Below are 18,608 nucleotides of genomic sequence, written 5' to 3' on the forward strand. Positions count from 1 at the left end.
TGGTGACTTGCACTCATACCACATTCCTATTAAACCAAAGGGGCTCTGTGCAAGAACGTATTTATAAAACCCACCTTTGAGGGTCTAATTGACTAGTCTCCACAGGCTGCCCATCAGGTCAGTGGAGAGGTGATACTCAGAGCCGCCAAGGTGGGTTCTTGGTTTGTCTGGACCATCACGACAGAAGATGGAGGAGCTCTCTCCTTGCTTTGACTCTTTGGAGACTGGTTAATCGGGTGCTTGATGTTTCATAGTGTAACTACCTCTTACAGCACCTCATCATGCTCACTACAGCTCATCCAGAGCTGTAGGTGTGCAAGCCAACACTTCAAGTGAGATTTTTGAAAGACCCTGGTTTAGTCTAAGTGTCTCTTATCACAGCTCCCACTGCCTGGGATCACAGATTTACTAAGTCCACCAACTTACATGTCACTCTTTCCAGGTAGGTACATTGAGTATACTGCGAGCTCCAAATGGGAAAAAATCAGGACTTAACTACATCCAGTACTTGGAAGAGGAGCAATAGGAACTTCCTATAAATACAAGGTGAATTACGCACTAAAGCCATGCATAAGAAGTATCCGTGCTGCCGGCAGCTGACAAAGGACGGCACACAGCTTACATTCAAACCCCTACGTGCCATTACCGCATCTCTTCTTTCTCTGGATCCCCCCAAAAAGAGCAGCCAGGACCACGTCTACGGACACAACCCCAGAGAGCTGCACTCCGGACTGAATTCTCTAGAGTGGAAACCTCCACAAAAGGCTGCAAAGAGCTAGCATTCGCTAGCTGCCTTCAAAGGTCTCTCTGCATCGAGATGCAACAACCCCGGTTTGCTGTGTGAAATGCACTCCACAGGTCTGCCACGCGCTTTGGGACCTGAGGACAGTGTCACCCATTCTGCTGTCCCGGACGTCTGATGTCTTGCGGAAAGAGCAGCGAGACTCTTCTATTTATTTGCTAAACCTACTTTTCGTCCTAGTAGAAAGGAGCTGGAAAAGCATATTAGCAAGTTTCAACAGGAGAAAAAGAAGTATTTTTGCGACTGCTGAAGGTTTCTTACAGTGCTGAAATTTTGTTACAGTTATGATTGGTTCCTGGCAGGTATTTAGGTATTTTGCTTCTTAAAGGCTCATATAAACCAGCTCTCAAATTACAGTCATTGCCACATACTTTCTGTGGCTTTAGTTCATGTAGAATATAGCTAAATCAGCTCAGGTTACCTGCCCTAACAATTTATGCAGCGTAGCATGTGCAGTGTATGCACATGGATGCACTTGTTCTTGAGTGCCCAAAGTCAGTAGATTAATGCCTTTCAAGGACAATTCAGACACATGTACAAAACTATTTCTGTGTCCCTGAAGACGGAGGAGGAGGAGGAAGTCAGCCTGAAACCGAAGGAACACAACTAACAGACTTTCCTGTGCTGGGATTGAACCGTCCAGCAGAGAACAAGGTTACTAAATACTTTGCAAGGCAGAAGGTAAGCAAATGTGCAGTTCTCCAAGTACTGACATTTTTTCCCTCATTATTCTGTGAGAGTGAAAAGAGAATAAAAGGATTTGGAGGGAAGTAGCCTCAGCACTGTCTTTTTTTCTGGCTAAGACCTAACAAAAAAAGATGGGATTAACTTTCTCTAGAGAGGCAAACTGAGTTCAGCAAAACTAGGTAAATTACTTCAATGATTTCCCTCTTTCTGCCTGGTCAGATGACTCCAATTTCTCTAAAAATCTAACAGATTAGTACCCATGATTAAATGGCTACTTTACCACTGGGATCAAGCATAGTGAATAGATGGTGAGAAGAAAAGAGGCCTGGATAAAGACAAAATGAACATTACTCCTGATAACTAAAGTGGGTTTTGGCTATCTGAAAATTAGGTAGGAGCCCCTTTAAAACAAGTTTTGCTGGACCAAAACCAGAAAGCTCCTTTCTCAAAATATACTCGAATGGTTTCAAGCACTGGAAGCCTACAGAGGAGCTGTAGTGCCCTGCAGTCCCTCTGCAGCAGCAGGCTCTCAGGGTCTTAGTACCTGTAGCTCCTGCTGTTGTCCCTCTAGCTTATTTAATATTTAACGAGTGATTGCAAATGATACAAAGTGATATTTCTTCCAGTAAAAATGGCCAGATAACAACTGCATGCCATTTAAGTTTCACGTAACTCCTGACCCTAAGAGGAGTTAGCCTTCTGCTTGTAACTAACTTTTTGGTATCAAGAACTGGCTCTGAGGAGGTCTTACTCAGGGCAAAAGATCAAGTAGTCAAGATTTGTACACTGCAAGAAACTGACTCGCATGGGTGAACAAACGATGAGACAGCTTGTAAAGCATCTCGTCATAGTTCTTAGTTTACTGCACCTCACTACGATTGAGCCTGAGTACTGAAAATGTTCAGAATGGCTCTTGGGTATCCTAGATAAATGGATTAGTGTGCCCTCTTCTCCATGCGTCCTCCAGAACTCCCATTACAAGCATGAGCACAACAGTGGGAATGCAATGCCTCGATTATAGTGAGAAGCTCTGAAATCAGCCCTAACTCAAACAAGGTCCTGGTCTTGCAGATAAAAATGTGTATCTGGAGCAGACAGTACTGATGCAAAGCTTTATAAAGCCACGGGTGACAGGAATGAAAGCCAGCCAATCTATTTCTTTGGAGATGAAATGGAAAAGGAGCTTCCTTCCCTTTCTTTGTCCACTTGATAAGCTACAGATGCTTTCCTGCCTCCATGGTCAGAGATGCCGTCCAATGCCCTAGTTAGAAATTTTCTTGGGGTCACCTGGAGTTTCATGCAGGTTTAAATCTCTCCCCCCCGTACATTCCCACTCTGAAAAGATTACTGATCCTCAGTATATCCAGTACGTAAACTTTTCCCTTTCCCACCTGTGCCTTCCGGCATATTACTGTTCTCACCTTTCTGGGAACACTAAAGACCCTTTGGCAGATAAAATCTAATATATGTGAATGATACTATTAGTGGATTATTAACCATAATGTCCAATGTGCGTGTCTCAGGCTGTGCTACTGTGATGATAAGCACCATGGAGGTCTCTGCATTGCTAGACCCCTGAGCTGTGCTACTTTCATCCAGATGATAAAGAGGCACCTGATACCATTTCTGTCAAAGCAGCCACAGCCCATGCTAAGGTGTTTACTTTGGCTGTAGGGGGATGAATGACACCTGATCCAGCATCATCTAGTTAGAATGGCACAAACAGGCTTTATTCCATTCACCATAAAGCCCTCTGGCAGAAAGTTAACTTACAGGAGGGGAAAAAAAATAAATAAATTGGTCAACTTGAGCCAGCAGGAGTTACACTGGAGCAGCGCTTTGTGTGTTTCTGTAAATGCATGCTATGCAACTACTTCATATTCCTTCAAAAACTGCTCTTTCTGTCAAGTATCATGAATTCCCCAAATTGGATTTATTGTACCACTGAGATACAATAAGAAATCTCTCCATGCACAGAGCTTCATGTTTTATACACGTGAACTGACAAGCGTATCTGATGCAAACACATAAAAGGTCAATGCATGCAGTCTATTATGGACCACTGACTGAGGCCACAAACGTACTCATTCACAGTGGGATGGTAACAGCTTTGACAGACCCTTAATCTTTGTTTTTGTTGGGGCAACTACATCAGAAATTGTAAAAGGAGAAAAATGCTGCATTCAGCACTAAAACAAGCAAAAAACCTACACTGTACATTATTGCTGCAGTGGAAATAATCATCCATGATTTACTAAAAGCTTGCTTACACACAAAAAAACCAACTTACTTGTCCAGAAGCCTCTTGCTCGCTTCTGGGGTTCAGCCCTCCAAGACACTTGTGTGACAGCATGTACCTCTAGTTGTCTGAGCGTGCTTAGCAACATTCAAACTGCACAGCATTTCATTGAATCAGAGAATGGTTTGGGTTGGAAGGGACCTTCAAAGATCATCTAGTCCAACCCCCCTGCCCTGGGCAGGGACATCTTCCACTAGATCAGGTTGCACAAAGCTTCATGCAGCCTGGCCTTGAACACTTCCAGGGATGGGGCATCCACAACTTCTCTGGGTAATCTGTTCCAGTGTCTCACCACCCTCATCATAAAAAAATTTCTTCCTTATGTCCAATCTAAACCTACCCTCTTCCAGTTTGAACCATTGCCCCTTGTGCTGTCAGAATATACAAGAATATACAGAATATACAATACATTTCAAATCTTAACAGCACCTCAAAACTATTAAAAAGAAATAAATTGACACTGGGACTCCTGGATAGTTTGGAAAGAGAGCAGCGGGAGAGTGGAAAGCGAACCCAAGTGCCACATGAGACACCATAACAGGCAACAAGGTGGTTTGGAAATGCACTTCCTTCAAGACAGTATCACTGCAAAATCCTTCCAGTACCTAAAGGGGGCCTACAGGAGGGATCGGGAGGGACTCTGTATCAGGGAGGGTAATGACAGGACACAGGGTAACAGCCTCAAACTGAAAGAGGGTAGATTTAGATTGGATATCAGGAAGAAATTCTTTACTGTGAGGGTGGTGAGGCACTGGAACCGGTTGCCCAGAGGAGCTGTGGATGCCCCATCCCTGGAAGTGTTCAAGGCCAGGCTGGATGGGGCTTTGAGCAGCCTGGTCTAGTGGGAGGTGTCCCTGCCCATGGCAGGGGGGTTGGAACTAGATGACCTTTAAGGTCCCTTCCAACCTGAACCATTCTATGATTCTAAAATGCTACGAGGCATTGCGCCTCCATACCTGTTACTACATGATGCCGAAGCACTGCAAACAGCAAATGCAAGCGGTTTTGGCTGAACAGCCCCTCTTCCTGACCTGCGCCACGTCCACTGCCCCCCGCCTCCCAACAGCAGAGGAACCCGCCAGCCGGACCCAGCGATGCAAACCGTGTCAACCAACCTCAAACACAAGCTTTGGCAAGCCCGCTTGCGTTGCCTAAAGATGCCAGCACCCTGTAACATGCCCGGCAGGCAGAGGAGAGGCCACAGCAGTAGAATTACTATTAAAGTACTATTAAAGGTGCTCTGCAATGCTTTTGGCAGAGCCCAGCCTGTGGCCTTGTGCCGCCTGCCCGCTTCACCGCCTGGGCGGCGTGGCCCGGTGTGGCCGGCTGCCGGCACTGCTCTGCCTGCCGATCATTCTGCTTGAAGCCAAAACTGGCAGCAAACCCAGGTGTGTTCTCTCACGGAGGCTGTAAATTAATGTTGCTGAAGGAAACTGGCTCATAGTTCACGTGGCTCTGGGTTTTCAGCACCCCCTACACATTACGTATTTCCTTTCATCCAGGCCTTTAAAAAAAAAAAAATCCCTGATCTTGCTACAGTTTTGAAATATTATAGGGTTGGGGTTTTTTTGCACTTAAAAAAGCAGCTGTTATTTCTCTCCAGGCTTTGCAAATATTCTTCCCATTAAGTATCTCATTTACTGCTAGCAGCAGGCACAGCTTCCTCCAACACACAGCTCTAAATAGAAGCTGATACATTTTACGCTGGAAAAACGTGGCCATGGAAAGGAAATGGATGTATTTTAAACAAAGGTGCTCATTTTCAGCTCCTCCTCACTCCTCCGCCTCACAGACAAGGTACCTAATAAGCCCTTCACTCCAGCTGCTGACCACCTAAATCAGCATGATGGATTGTCCCAGTGTTTTCATCAGGGACATAAAATCAATCTTTAACCAAGGACAAATAGCGCTGCTCCCAGTTACATCCAAGTCACAGCTTCCAGTTCTGGAATCAGACATCAGTCCTGTTACACTGCGGCTGCTTCCTTGCTTTCTGCCAAGATGGAGGGGGGAGAGGAAGGCCAGTCCAGAGGTCATAAAAGATATTCAAGAAGGATAAAAGGAAAAAAAACTATACAGCTACCTTCCGACAAGAGATGAGACAGCATCCGAGGTTCAGATAGGTGCAGGCTGCTCTTCACATCCCCCACTCTTCAAAGCATGCTACCAACTCGAGAACTACTCCCATCGTCATCTACCGCGGAACTCTCATTAGTATCAGCTGGAGCCAGGGAAAGATATTTTAGTACTTGCACTAGAAGGCGAGCCATCAACAGCTGCAGAACAGCTTGAACTGCTACACAAAGTTATTCAGCTACCTGAGAAAAGCATGAGTCTTTCTTCAAATGTCTTCACCTTTCTTAAGTTCAAGTTGATCGTGGTGGGAAGTTCTGTGGCTGGAAAAAAATGAGAGCGCCATCCCAAGGCCTGCTCATCCCTTAGAAGGACAAAACCCCAGCTGTGCCTTTACAGTACTCGCAAGCCCCTTTGAAAGCAACACCAAAACCCGTGATACAGTCAGAAAGGTATTAGGAAAATGGAACATGACACACAGCTGCGACATGTATCACAAGTGAGCACAACACGTGCAAACACAGATGTACCCCACTCTAAGTGGTATCGGTTTCTTTCCCTATTTTGCATGCGTGACTTTTTATCTCATGCTCTTCCAAGGCTTTCTGGAAGTAATTTCTCTATGCATTTCCTGAATGCCACCAACAAGGGCATGGTCAAAAAGTCCCTATTCGCTTGCCCTAAAATGTTCAAATTCTCTCCTATAGGAGAAAATCATCAAAAAACCCAAAGTCCCTGGTTCATTTTTTCGATTTAGTAGTTATTTGGAAAGAATTAGCTAGTCAAAAAATATGTCATTTTTGGCAGACAGAAGTATACCCACCCACGTAAAAAAACAAAACAAAACAAAAAAAACCCCAAAAAAACCTGTCCTTCATTTTCAACTGTATGTCCACTGACGAATCATCCTTTTCTTTAATTACAGCTGACAATTGCACAGATGTCTCTAGTGCAGTATGCTCATAAAGACACATTCATTGCAATGAGATACATGACAGACTTCACACTTAACAGTTGTCAACATAACTTCATTAATGTGTCTTGAGTATCCATTTGCCTACCCCCACCCACTTCAAAACCGAAATTAAAACCCGCTTTTCTTCTGTCATCACATCCTCCAACAACTATCACCACTCACTCAAGTGTTAGGAAAATAAGTCACTGCTTTTTCCATAATCTCCATCAACTAATGCTACTTCCAACAAAAGCAGTGTACAAACAAACTCAAAGTCACAAATGAAAGAAGCCATTTTCATTTCCCGAAGACCACATCTATTTTTCTTGTTGACCCATCCAATTAAGGGGTATGATTCAGCAATGACTAGTAGCACAAACATACATTCATGTCTTAAATTCTGTCAAAACATTACAAAATTAGACAGCACAGAGCAGCTACCATTGTCATTTTAATGATGTGTCCATGATGACTGTAGCTGGCAAAACAAATGTTCCAGCGTTATATGAGCCCTTTTAATACATAAAGTATTTCCTATAAAAATAAGCTTGCAAAAGGGTGGTAGAGGTAAATTATAAAAATTATCTTTACTGGGTAGAAGAGACCTAAATATTCTTGCTTATGAATGTCAGGCAAGCTTATCTTATGCACATGTGGGGCAGCAGCCCCAAAGGGAAACAACAAAAGCTATTGGACTCTAAACAAGAAGAATGCCCATATTTCATATTTCAGGAGCTGAGCACATGATGGAACATGTCTACAGATGGAGCCAACTATCTGAAAACAAGAGATGTTAGCAGATTTTATTTTTTGAGTAAAGACATTTGTCAGTCAAAACTGCTTGTGACTCATGCTGACATTAAGTTTTATATTAGAGCAATTAAACTACCTGCTTGTGTCATCATTGAGAAGACTGATAATCAACCTGCAGACATGAACATTGCCGTAAAGGTCTACTGACGGCAATAACCAGGGGCTTGGTTACAACAATGCTCATTTTTCGTACTCTCACAGGAACAGAAACAAAATGTTCAACGCCGCTATCTCTTTATGATTACTTGAACTGAGGGAGGACTATAAGGTAGAGCAAGTTCAAGTAGGATTCAGTAGGTCCTCCCTACTCATGAGTCCTCCCTACTCATATCGGCCTTTGGATTTTGCAAGACTTTTGCATCTTTAAATCCTAGACAGAGCTAAGGGTGTTGTGAACCTCGTAAGGGGCAAGCCTTTGGTGACTTTCAGACCCATGAGAGTACCACAACCTGAAGGCAATATTGATGCTAGGAGGTGGGGCACCAGCAGAAGGAAATTTCCCTCCTTTTGGAATTTGCCTTAGGAAGGAGTCCCTTTAAATCCCTCCACCGGTGTCTCACTCTGCTCCTTTGCTGTCTCCCCTCTTTTGCACTGCAGACGTGTACATACATAGCTGTAACTCAAGACCCCAGCACCCACGAATGTCCTCCTTATTGTCAGACAGGTCTCCCCGCCACTGGCCTATATAGAGAGCATTTACCGTGACAGGTAAGTGCCCTCATGAAACAATAAATATTGTGAGACAACTTCTTCCCTGAGTTTCCCTCTCTCCTCCAGCCTCCCCGACCTTGTTTGATGGGAAGATGGAACATGGTAAGGGAAGGAAACTGCACAGCTGGAAGTTCCCCAGGAAACCTTGGAATAGTTCTCTCGTAGAAGAAAAAAATCCATGGAAATTATAAAATCACTTCTAAAACTGATATATCTGTATTGCAGGAAGTATGTAGTGAATCTTTCTTCATAAACGTGATTTGAATATATGTTGGCAATACAGTAAACAAAATTCAAATTCTGGCAAATGAAGACTTTCTAATACTATACATACTCTGCTAAGTAGAAATTCAAAATTACACACAAGAACATGAGAAATAAGCCGTCATACTGACAAAAGTGTGGGGTTTTTTTTAAAAAAAAAGTATTTATTTTGACAAAAAATCCATCTAAATGCAAAAGCTTAATATAATGTTAACTATGGTGCTGCCATTCTACCTGTGTAATCAGCTTAATGCCTCTGAAGATTTAGAGAATAGTGTAGCAATTATGTGATTGCACCTTAATGCCAGCCTTAAAATTAAGGGAAAAAAAATCAATTCTGTACGCTTCACAGAAACAAGTAATTGCTTTAAATCCATCTTCCTTGAAAGCGAGCTGTAAACTCTCCAGTTTCAAAACAGAAGATGAATCTTATGCAATTTGTCTGGTTTCTAATTATTAAGATAATTCATAATAAAAAGCTGGAGGGAGGAGAATTAGGTGCTAGGGAAAGATGTCTGGGCACACATCAACCACCAAAATGGATTGAGATTAGATGAAAAAGAGAGAACAGAATGGCTATTAAACTTCTGCCTAGTCTTCACTGGGGCTGTTGTTATAAACTTTGAGTACAGCTGCAGTTAATGAGTTTGTGTAAAAGCAGACATCATACAAATGGGAGAAAGTAGGAACTTCATCCAATTAGATAAGAGAATTGGCCAGCAGCCTCCAATGAACTGAAAAGCTCTTCCAACTTTAGGGATGAGAGCTAATTATAACTCTATTTTTGTGCGTGTGCGATGCTACTAAATTATTAAGAAATATTGTCCTGTCAAAAAACTATGTCATATGCACTGACTTGATTTTTACAGATAGAGTACTTGCCAGAGACAGGGCTGGAAAGTGATTAGCCTTGATAACAGAAGAACTAATTCTGCTCAAACTTCAGGGTGCAAATGGCTTCCCTTCTCAAGTTTCTCCCAAAACTTGGGCAACAGGGTGGAATGGCAAGAATTTCTATTTCTTCTTGGTAGTAAGGATGCAAGGAAGTCATGTTGACATAGATAGTTGTGTGCCTGTTCAAGGAAGGTAGCTCGAGAGACGTTCACTATTGAAACTAGCACACAAACTAGAGTATTTTTTCCCTTTTTTTTTTAACACACAGTAAGACAAAGAATGAGAACTGAGCTAGACATGATCAGGCAGAAAGGTTCTCACTGTTGCTTGCTAACAGTAAGTACCTTGTCCAGGGAGTGGACTAAACTATGGAGGAAGCAAAGAAATAGTGTTCCTTCTCCTCCTCCTCAGTCACCCTCAGCCATGCCCCCTTAGCACGCTAGGCTACAACTACTTAGGGTGTGCAACTCCCGGCAGCCATGGCCGAAACAGCCTTCTGGGCTCCATGGCCAAGTTGGTCCCCCAGATTCCTCCAGGCAACACTGTCCAGTGAGTCAGGCAATTTTCAAGAAACAAATGACATTTGGGGTAAGGGGGGAAAAGTGTGAGAGGGCACGTGCTCCCTCTGTGAAAGTGCACGCTGAGGGCAGCGGGGAGGGGAAGTGAAATCAGAGAACGTATTAACTGACCGGACCCTGCTATTTTGCTTCTTGTGTCCCCTTTGGAATAAGTGCTTACAACCACTGCCAACTAATGCCACTCCTGATAGGCTGACTCCCAGATCCTGTGCTCGCGGACAACCTGTACAGACCGTCAATATGAGTATGAAGCGTAGTTTGCTTTTCTTTTCAGAACAAGGTGATGCCACTGGGACTGCCTGAAAGAAGCCAGAAAAACAAGACCAAAAAAACCACAACCAAACCCAGAGCAGAGAGAGCACACCAGAAGGCTGAGACTGCTAAAGGGACAGCCGTCAACCAGAATGAAAGACTCAAATATGGGATTAAAAAGGGCAGTGGGAAGGCTCCAGAAGAGCGTTGTGTTTGAATCTATCCAAGCCATACTTCTGAACTAATACATTTTAATTCCATTATCCTAGAAGCAAATAAACTAATTAACTTAGATTTATATCATCCATAAGACAACAGAGCGAGCAACATCTCAAGAGATTTACAGCAGTCTTTTGAACTTTGAATGAAGGCTACCAGTGCAGCTCCTAAAACTAACGTAGGCAAGAGAGAGGTTTAAGGCTCCTAAACACAGATTCAGCGTGTCGATTTAGAAATGCTAAATAAAAGCAGTAGTGCCTTATTAAACAAAAAGCAAATCACCAAGAAATCAGCTTTCAGGGATCAGCTGAACTGCCGCATTGTACTCACACAGAAAATTACCCAGCAGCTTTTTTCTGAACCAAGAAACACAAATCAGTTTTGCTTAGTGAATGCAGGAGCCAAACTCTTCTATTGTGAGGGTTTCAATAGACGCTCAAATAACTTTGACAGTGTGGAGGGGGAAGGGTGTCTCTGACCCAGTTTCTATATTACGGCGTCGCTTGGGTGATGGTGGTACGAGTGTTCACAGCAGAACCTCTCTTCTTTAATTTTCCTTTCCTGCTTGCCCACTATCTCTTTGTTGCTTTGTTTAAATAATCCACAGATGTTATCATGGGCTCAAGAATAAGATTAATTGAGCTTAATGATTGCCGGCAACTTCTTACGCGCATTCAGCTGGTGATGTCTTCAGCACAGAGGCCCTTTACGCAACACAAGAGGAAAATTTGCTTTTTTTTCTTTGTCTTTCTCATTTCATAGCCATTTTAAAAGTAGAGTTCTCATTTCTTCCTGACGTCTTTGCCCAAAACCTCTTAACATGCCGTGAGAAATTTTGAAGGTCAGACCCTCTTCACCCGGTGGAACCTAAATGATTTTTTCTAGGCTCTCCTCCAAGGAGTTTCTTGCTGCTTCTCATGCCACTGATCCAGGACACGATGCAACCGCTTCTTTTTGTAGAACAACAAAAGCCTACAGAGAAAGGCTACTGGACTACTGAGCAAGGGGATAAATGCCTGAAAGAAAGGCTCCACATGCACTGGTTAGAGGGAAAACAGGACTCCACATGTACAGGCACATAAGGGCAGTGTCCCCACCAGGCAATCGGGCCAGGGATGGGACAGGTGAACTGCGATGAAAACACTGAAAATCCAAGTGAGAGAGGCAAAATCCAAAGGACACACATGAAGCTAAAACGACAGGTTCTTCCCACAGCAAGGGCTGAAATACACTTACGAGTCTGAACATCCACAATAATAGTTTTCTCTTTAAAAAGCCCTCACTGCTAGCCATGTTTTGGTCTGGTTTTCAACAGATCTTGAATTATTATGAACCTTCGCTTGTCTGCTTTGATATGTCACAAGTCATCACTAACCTGACAGCTCTCTGGCAGACTTTCAAGCATCTTCAAAAATACAAAACCAACCTTCCTTCTAGTGCTCCCCCCACTTCCAGCTCCTAAAACAAAATCTAATTCAAGGGCTTGAAAACAGCAGAATCAGAAACAGAGCTCACAAATGTCCTGATAAAAAAAGCTGAAACTAAAAAGTTACTCTGTCAAAAGCAATGGAAGAAAGGGAACTCTTTCCTTGGCTAAGGAGTGTTGTTCAAAGTGCTGGTGCACGTTTTTTTAGGGTTAAGGAGACTGGTCACTCTTGCACTAGTCAGTTACACTCCGAAGACAAAAAGAAAAGACTAAGATTGGAGAGGGGAAAGTCTGAAGAAAAGATGCAATGTAGTTTTTATTTTTCTGTCAACAATACATTTGTATTCTCGTTCCACCTGAGAAACCAGGTCCCCTTTTTGCTTTCCTCCTCAGGTTTTCCTCCTTTTTTTCCACTGGGGAAAAAGAGATTGATTGGAACATTTACATTATAAACCTAACTCATTTTTGGTTTGAATCCAACAAATTTTACTTAGCTTTCTCAGAAGGGGCATGCATATTTTGTATCATTTGAAAATGCACATTTGTTAAGAGAACAGTGATGCTTAAAACTTTTGAGCACTTCTAGTGATTCCTTCTTTGTGAGAATTGTGGCACTTCCCTGGAAAATGTTAGCTAGTACAGCTAACTTCAGGACTGTTATGTTCACTCAGGTGACAGAGGCATAATTCCCTCTGCTGCCAGACACTTCCCTCCTGACTTTGGGCTATTCACTTTGCCTTTATGCTCCTCAAATCCAGCTATAAAATAGGTATTATACCAACTTGTACCTCACAGAAGCACCATGGGCACAAACCCACTCATTATTGTGACGCTCTTGTATACTGTGGAGGAAGAAGGTATAGAATATAAATTAGGCTTTAGAAAGATGCTGCAGAGGATGATGGACTTGACTGAACTACAATGTGCAACTGAGCAAAGCAGTGTTATTTCCTGAATGACCAAAGCCTTAAGACACTCTTACTCTTGCAAATAGCACCACAAAATCTCTAATGGATTACAGAATAGTCAGGACTTCTGTTTTATATCTCAGCCAGAAGACAAGAATCATTTTGCTGCTCAACGAGCTGAAAACACGCAAGTGGCTCAAACAGACCAAAAGGAAAGGCAGCCAGTACCACAGAGTCAAGACCTATGGAATAAACACTATCATTCCTAAAGCACTTTAGCTTTATCTCCAGTGGAAAAGCCAGCCTCGGCCTTGCTTTGCTAATGGCATATGAAGAATTCGCTGCCCAATGCAGTATGGCTGTGGCGTTGCTTCAACGCTGGACATTTGTAGCTCCGCCTCCGCAACTTAAAGCATGCTTTCTGAATGCAGCCTTAGCAAAAACCCTTTCCTGACAAGAACCTGGTCTAATTTACTTGTTGGTCGTTGACATCCCTCGTCTAGATCCAGGGCGGTCTATTTGCCTTTCTCCGAAGGCTCCTGCCCTTCACACAGCGGAGCTGAGCCGGACATGGCAAGGCTGCTAGCAACCTGGTGCAGACGTGTACCAACAGCGGTCCTGTTTCCAGGGAATGACCGAGAGCCCAGTGCCCTCCACAACGGCGGCAGCAGATTATCAGCAGTACCTGGATTCGGAGCTGGCGGGGAAGGAGAAAAAAGAGAGAAAAACTGAGAAAAGTGAACCAGATGATTAAGGAGTAAAGAATGGCAGATGAAACTAAAAATAGTCCCCTCGGCAGTTGTAAAGGAAATTCGTTTGACAGGAGGCTGCTTCTTTTGTCGAGAGTGGTTTGTTATGCAAGAGACGATACCAACACCGGCTCTTCTTATCTTGGTTGTCAGTTTAACTGACAAAAAGGAGCAGGGGTTAACATCACTGGAGCCACAGCTAGTCTTAACATTTGTTTGTTTTCATGCATGTGCGTGTTTTAAGAGGCAGCTCAGGGATTAATACTGGCAAGAAACTGTGGTGCAAGCTCAGTTAAGCAATTTCACAGAAATCTTAAGAGTACTCACTCGCTATTCAAGGCAACAATTAAGCTCCTGCCCGCTGCTGATTTTGTTCCCCTGCCTCCTGCTTCAGCCTCCCCAAGGAGGGGATCGTGGTGAACTTCCCGCACAACAGAAAACCTAATGCTGACAAATTCTTCCATGCATGGGCAGCAGGGGACAACCTTGCCCCTACTCCGCTTTTCCAATTCTCAAGGTAGATCACCCAAAAAAACCACAACGGAGCTGGTGCCTTCTGGACACTGGAAAAAGCAAAATTAAAATGATCGAAGTTGTTTCACTGCCCCTCCCCACTCCTCCTTGATGCTGAGCGTTCAATAGCGTTTACACCTCTACCTACGAAGGTCAGAAGTAGGAAGGAAGAGGCTTTAAAAGACAGCACCTTAACATCTCCTCTTTTACAGAAGAGAAGTCGCTGTAAAACCAGGAGAAGAGAGGAAAAATGAGGCCATCTGCAGCTTCCCTGACAATTGCCCAGAGGAGTGCAGGTGAGCCTGTATGTTCCTCATTAATGTGCCTTCTGGCACGCCTGCAAGCTTTTAGCAAGCCTGTTGGTCACAGCTGCCAATATCTGCCTGTGAGGAGGTAAGCAAATCACAGTCGGTCCAAGTTAAACAAGTAAAGGCCAGGATTTTTAAAAACTCGAGAGAGAGACACACATGCACGCACATGGTGTGTGGGAGTGAGCGCTCAGGTATGATGTAGATGCAAGGGAAAACAACTCTTACCAGTCGTCTTTTCATCGGACTTTCCCAAAACATTCTTTTTTAGAGCAAGTATGCCGCATGAAACCCTGGGTTAGTTGAAAACAAGACACTGTCAGTCTCTCCTCTATTCCTCTTTTCTGAGGAAACGTTCAGCAGCCCAAAGACAGCAACACAGCAGTCCTGTCTCCTTGGTGGGTAGCTGAAGTCATCCCCTCTGCCCCAAACACCAAAATAAGCAGCAGAACATAAGTTGGTGGAAAGCCCCTGTTGAAAAATAGATAGCAGCTTTGTACTTCAGGTTGAAAATGCACACCGGGTTGAAATACCGTGGACTTAATTTGTAAACTTTCTTAGAGATAACTCGATCCACTTCCTGCTCTATGTGGGAAGACCTCGGTAGTGGATTCTGCCCTACACCAGACCCACCTGCCATGAACTGCTCGGGCCACAGGATGCCACTGTTGCATTTCTTTTTCAGGAGGTCAAAAGAAGCTGCGACAAATCGTTTACGTGAACTGGACACCTAAATTTAATGCCTCTTTTCCCTTCTTAACGCATACAATTGCCAACATTACAGCCCCAGACAGACCGACCAGATGTAAATAGCCCAGACTTTCACAGGATTACATGTTTTGATCAGGAACAAAATGTTTGGATACCTTTTAAGGCTAGATTACTGAACCCAGCATCTCCGTGCGTTCATAAATTTTCTATGCACAAGAAATCTTTCCAATGACTGCCAGGAGTGTTGACTCCAACCCTGATAGTTTTGACCGCAAAACAAATATCCCCTGTTATTGGATTTTATCTACGTCCAGATGAGAAAAGAAAAACACTAGATGGGAGAGTAGATTAAATGAGAGAGAAGGCAGACTGCTCATAATTCCTACCTCTTGTAAAAAAGGCAAGAGTTCCTACCATGTTAATAAAGCTTCATAAATATTTTACTAATATAAAATGGAATGTAATGTATTCATGCCAGGAGACAGGGAAGTGGCAGGTGCTCCTGCATAGCTCCTCTTGCAGCAATTTCGTGTAATTTGTAAACTGGCACCCAGAATCATAAGCCCAGGACTACTGAGACCTCTGGGTCAGTCAAGATAAAAGCACCTCCCGAAGGTCCACGAGTGTGAATTTTACACCAGGTCAGACTGCAAATATCTGCACAGGATCTAAATGTACCCTCAAAGCAAACTTCAGTCCTCAAATACTTTTATATTTAGTGGTAAATTATTATAGAAAACTAAGTATGGGATTGCAGATAGTCTCTAAGATTTACTCAGACATGGGTTCTCACAAGTTCAGCACAACACAGAGAGAATTTGTGAGAAAGGACTGTTCAGAAATGAGGGAGAAATTTTAATGCTAACAGTTTCTCAGATTTCAAAAGCCGTTTTGGTTTTGCTCATCATTTTTGAAGGGGAAAAATGGCTTCAGCCTACTACAACTCAGCTTAAGAACAGGGAAAAAGAAAACGAACGATAAGGTTTCAGATACAGCTTGGGTGGCCAGCAACAGCAGAACTTGACGAAAGTCAGCATGAAAGTGACAGCTGAGCTGTGGTGATGGAGTGCATTACCGAGGCTGGTGTTACAGCTCCGTACTTCAAGCTGATATAAATATGAAGGGTCCCACAGATAACAGTCTTTCAGGGTTCAAGGCTTCAACAGAAACATCGTCACTGCTTTCAGCTTGTTTTGGATACGTCCCAGAAGCCAGCTATTCCCCCGCCAGAGTCTAGATTCAGTGTGACAAAATCCCACTTTTCAGAAAACTGTGTTGTAAGATCTTTAAATCAGAACTAGGCGATTGCTCAGAAGATGCTGGGAAGGACTCAGCCTTGGAAAAGAAACAACTACCAACCAACCAAGTCACACATTACCAAGGACAACAATAAAAGAAGCCTAAGGACGTTTTCCATTGCTTTTAAAAATAGGTATTTGTAATAGCACACACTAAGGATACAATATTAATATTAAATCAATCATGATTGTTTACATTTCTTTTGCTGAAGCAGTATTTGGTGTTATGATGGGGTTTTTTTCCACTACGACGGAAAAACTTGACCAACACATACTCAATTACTTAGTTCCCAAACTCAATTTACCTTCCATTCCAAAGATCAGGGATTTCAAAATCTCTTTAAGAAAAAAAATAATAAAAATGAAATAAAATAATAAAAGAAAGCCTTCAGCCCAAATTCTTTTCTTCTTGTTTATAACAATAAACAACAGATTTCATGTAAAAGCAACACCAAGAGCGTAGGAAAAAAAAAAGTTCCAAAGCTAATTTTAGTCCTGCTGATCTCAGGAGCTTGGTGTTCCCGTCAGACTGAACAGACTCCAGTGGTGCCCTGCCTGCCCGCCTGACTGGAGAAATCTGTCCCTGGAGGTCTATCTACGGCACCTTGTATCCTAAACCTAGATTGGTTTTTAGGGTTTTTTTGCTTTGTTTTGTTACACTGGAGCAAGCATCCAGGACTGCGTTGATCCAAGACACAGATGTGACCTACTCAAGTAAATTACCAGAAAAAAAATCAAAATTGTTCACACTTCATTTTCTGCAAATCAGTCACTCAGGACTTCAGCAGCTAGACAAAATTCGGTCCCTAAAGTTATTTCTATTAAAAGGAGAAACTGATGACAGAATCAGGTGTATCTTTGATACAAACCCATCTGCTTACATACAACGCAGCGTCCTTTTACCTGCAACAAGGTAAGAACAAGCGATGAGATCTTTTTCCTTGATGGTTCTCACCCAAATTCAGCCAGTACTGTATCCCAGTCCCTCCATGAGCTCCTTCTACTTTTTTCTCCTTAGAGACACATTCCTACTGCTACCTCTGGCTGTTTCTCCCTACTCAGCACCCATTTTCCAAGGCTTGTTGCACTGGTTCTTATGTCATATACAGGCAACTCCAGCAATCACTACCTCAATGCCTTGTGTTTGCTTTATGAGTCCCCAGGGAAAATCCCTTTGGTCACACAGTTAAGTTTCTAATGTTGATCTCACCATGTAATTCTGGGTTGTCTGCAACCCCGTTATTTCAGCTACCTGGTTCCATAATGACTCTAAGCACTTTTTAAACACTTACCTTGCCCATCAGCTTCACTGAATTTTACCCAGTCCATAATCATATCCCCTCACTTCCACCCAGTTTTCCATCAAACCAAAATGTCCACACCCTAATCCTTTCAGCCCAGAAAGACAAATGCTTTAAGAAAACTACTAGTTATACTGTTGACAGTGGGTGTCAAGATACTTTCATATTTCAGCTGCCTCAAAAAAGTCTGTTTCCAGCCATGTCTCTCTGTGATTTTTCTACTGTTTGTATGAAACCTGCTTCCCTGAAGGGAGCTGTGATTCCTCATGCCCCCCCATCAAGAGCAGACATCCTCTGCTGGATGCAAGCGAGGAATGTATTTCCCAAATGTTTATCACCTAGACAGGAGAACAGAATTCATGCAGGCACCCTATTGTTCTTCAGGGTAAAATCTGCCAAACTAGCCTAAACTACCTTTAATTAGAAACAGTAAGAATTAGAAATGAACAGAACTAGGCAGCAGTAAAACACTCCTGCTGTTAGGCTGCCTTTGCTAGCGGGATGACAGCCGCAAACTGAGAAGGCGCAGCGACTAACTGATAGGTAGTAATGTCTCAAACTGCAACTTCACATTAAGGCTTCGGTTACATTCACCACTCGCTGCTGCCAAGAGAGGTAGCCCTCTCCCCCCTGTCCCTCCCCCAGTTTCTTCCCTGTTGGGACACGCGCTTCTGCCAAGCCCTTGCTCCAGCGTGCATTTGATTGCAGCACAAAGCCAATTCAACTCACTAAAACAGCAGAAAGTAAATTGGTTTTGGCTGGAAAGCAAGCCGAGTTGGCTCGCTACATGATCAAGCGAGCATTAGGGTTAGCGCAAGACAGAAGATGAACTGTACAGCTAAAATCA

The sequence above is a fragment of the Larus michahellis genome, chromosome 2 (genome assembly GCF_964199755.1).
Source record: "Larus michahellis chromosome 2, bLarMic1.1, whole genome shotgun sequence".
In the NCBI taxonomy this organism is placed as follows: Eukaryota; Metazoa; Chordata; class Aves; order Charadriiformes; family Laridae; genus Larus; species Larus michahellis.